Source organism: Vicia villosa, linkage group LG7 (assembly GCF_029867415.1).
Source record: "Vicia villosa cultivar HV-30 ecotype Madison, WI linkage group LG7, Vvil1.0, whole genome shotgun sequence".
NCBI lineage: Eukaryota > Viridiplantae > Streptophyta > Magnoliopsida > Fabales > Fabaceae > Vicia > Vicia villosa.
The window spans coordinates 32,262,529-32,266,041 of record NC_081186.1 but is presented as its reverse complement, the minus strand read 5'-3'; positions in this window follow the sequence as shown (position 1 = coordinate 32,266,041).

Below are 3,513 nucleotides of genomic sequence, written 5' to 3'. Positions count from 1 at the left end.
CTCTAATCTTGGTTCACAATTCTACTCTTGGGATTTGCCTGGCTGGTTGTGATTAACTGCGCCACTGCATTCCGAGACTGATTTGTACCAGGAGGACCTAGAAACACATTAACCCCACTTAAAGCCTTTTTAGGACGTAGAGCGGTGATTACGGAAGTAATTGTCACGCAGATACTACACTCAGAGAAAACTCTCTTATAGATACCAATCAACGTATCTTTAAGGTTGAGCAAAAACTCTGAGACCCCTAGAACCCGTTCTACAGGTACAAAAATCCTTAACCTTAGTTTACCATTGGGGCGGGGATTGCGTTTTGACTTCATGACCACTATACCCTTCAACGCCATGTTTGTTTAAAACTCTTGTGTGTGCATTCATGCATTCATGCATCATTCATTAATAAACAACTAAAAACAAAAAAAGTCTTTTTCGAGTCATTTTTCAAGGAAACTAAATAACGAACGTTTTGAACTTCATAGAAAGAGAGAAACGGAGAAAGGACTTAAGGATCTATACCATGGATTACGGAAGAAAGAGAGCTAGGAAATACACCTTCAAGATTCCCCAGGTCGAGGAACTGGGAAAGCTCGGAAAACTGGTGGTCAACCCCCAGGCTTTCAAGGAGAAGTATGGAAAACTTCTGCCTTTGCTCAATACCAACATGGTGGATGGGATCCTTCCCACCTTGGTACAGTTTTACGATCCAACGTATCACTGCTTCACCTTTCCAGATTATCAGCTCATGCCTACGTTAGAGGAGTACTCTCGTCTGATTGGAATACCCGTGTACGCGCAAGATCCGTACTCCGGTTTGGAAAAGAATCCTGACGACGTTATCATTGCTGCAACTACTCCTTTGAACGTAGTCGACATCAGAACTCATATGGTGAGTAGAGGAGGAATTCAAGGATTGCCCTCCAAATTCCTGTTTGATCAAGCTCGGTACTTCGTCAGCATCCAAGATATGAGCGCTTTTGAGGAAGTCTTGGCTTTGCTTATCTACGGATTGTTTTTGTTCCCTAACATTAACGATTTCGTCGACATCAACGCAATTAAGATCTTCTTAATTGGAAATCCAGTTCCAACCTTGCTTGCGGATGCTTATCACTCTGTGCATTCAAGAAACCTGCAGCGAGGAGGATTAATCACATGCTGCGTACCGTTGTTATACGAATGGTTCGTTTCACACCTGCCGAAGTCTAGCACTTTCTGGAATATGAGGGATGGCCTTTACTGGTCACAGAAAATCATGTCTCTCACTCATACAGACATTGAGTGGTGTAGTCCTGACAACGACGAAACCAAGATCATCTTCAGTTGCGGAAGTTTTCCCAACGTACCCCTTATTGGAACTAAGGGAGGAATTAGTTACAATCCAGCTTTAGCCCGTCGTCAATACGGCTATCCCATGAAAAATATACCAAGTAATATTCAATTGGAGGGTCTGTTCTTTAAGAACATCGACGATCATGGCAACATGCTGAAGAAGGAAATTGTCCAAGCCTGGCGTCTTGTTCACAGCAAAGGGAGAAGATTGTTAGGAAAACATCTTTGCATCTCCCTGGATCCTTACCTTCAATGGGTACGCGTCAGAGCATTCAAGCTCAGGATGCCATATCAACATCAAGAACCTATTCCCCTAAGGGAACCAATTTACCTTTTCTCCACCGATGTTGAAAAACTGCAAGCGGCATTAAACAAGGTATGCCAAGAAAGGAATGCTTGGAGGAACAAGTATCGAATTGTCAACACGGAAAATGTTGAGATTCAAAACATCCTAAGAAGGAAGGATGAGTTACTTGAAGTACTCGATCGACAAGTGACACAATCGTCACTTTCTCATCATATCCCTCCTGCTTCCTGGATCATCGATCAGCTCACGTCAGAGAACGCTCAGCTCAAGAAACAGAAGAAGATGTTAGAACGTGAAGTCGGCTCATCATCAAAGTTTTAGAGTCCTTTCTCTCAGTTTCTCTGTATTTCCATTTTCAAAGTGTGTAAAAACGGCGTTTTCGCTTAATTAATAAAAGTTTGATGTTTCATAACGTAATTATGGTGTTTCCTTGAAAAATAATAACTTAATTGCATATCATGCATCGCTTTAGTTGTACGCACTGACACGAGAATTGTCGCGGATCTAATAGTCACTTTCCTTTCTCCAGAAAGAGAGGAGGAGAAAGAGGTGAACCAAGACTTTCAAGCTGTCTCATCCATACAACACTCGTTCAAGTCGCAAGAAAAGAATGGAAGACTTTGAGCAAGAGAATGAAGAACTCAGGGAAGAGATTAATACTCTCAAAGGTACTGTTGAAAGACTCAATAGTATGGTAGAAGCCCTGGTAGTTGCGCAGAATCGACCAACGCCAGAAGAACCACAAAGGACTGTGGTTTCCGAGATTGTTTCTACTCCTGTTCCTCAGTATACCATGCCGCCTGATCGACCTTGGGGCATGCCGTATAACTTTACTCCAGAAGGGTACATACCTCCAGCTTCTGAAGCTCCAAAAGTCACCATGGATATGCGTCCACCGGAGGGTTACAAACCTCTGGAAATTGAAGTTCCAAGAGCAACGGCAATGGGTTTCGCACAACAGAATACTGAGATACCAAGATCTGCTGTCATGGCTTCTCCACGACCAATTATGCATACTTTTCCCCCGCAGGGCGGACAAGTATATCATCACGCTCCCAGTGAGGACGCTGGCGTGTATGAAAGATTGGACGAGTTCCAAGAACAGTTTCTGCAAATGCAGAAGGAACTCAAGACTCTCCGAGGACAAGATCTATTTGGAAAGAATGCTGCAGACCTCTGTCTGGTTCCAAATGTTAAGATTCCTCACAAATTCAAAGTACCAGAATTCGAGAAGTACAAAGGGAATTCATGCCCACAAAGTCATCTTGTGATGTACGCTCGAAGAATGTCAACTCAGACTGATAATCAACAATTGCTCATTCATTATTTTCAAGACAGCCTAACTGGTGCTGCACTCAAATGGTACATGAACTTGGACAGTTCAGAGATTCGTACTTTTCGAGACCTCGGAGAGGCCTTCGTCAAACAGTATAAGTACAATCTGGATATGGCTCCCGACAGAGATCAACTCCGAGCCATGACTCAAAAGGATAGAGAAAGCTTCAAGGAATACGCTCAGAGATGGCGTGAAGTTGCTGCTCAAATTTGTCCACCACTTGAAGAGAAAGAAATGACAAAAATCTATCTCAAAACTTTGAGTCCATTTTACTACGGACGAATGGTTGCAAGTGCACCAAGTGATTTTACTGAGATGGTAAACATGGGTGTGCGTTTAGAAGAAGCAGTTCGAGAAGGACGCTTGAACAAAGAACCAGAATCTTCTATTGGTCCAAGGAAGTATGGAAATTCTTTCCAGAAGAAAAAGGATCAAGATGTCAGCAATGTCTTGCACAAAATCAAGAAGAAATTCCAACCTCAAGTTGCAACAATAACTCCGGTTGTTAACTCAGCGCCAGCTTATCAACCTCAGGTCTCGCAAC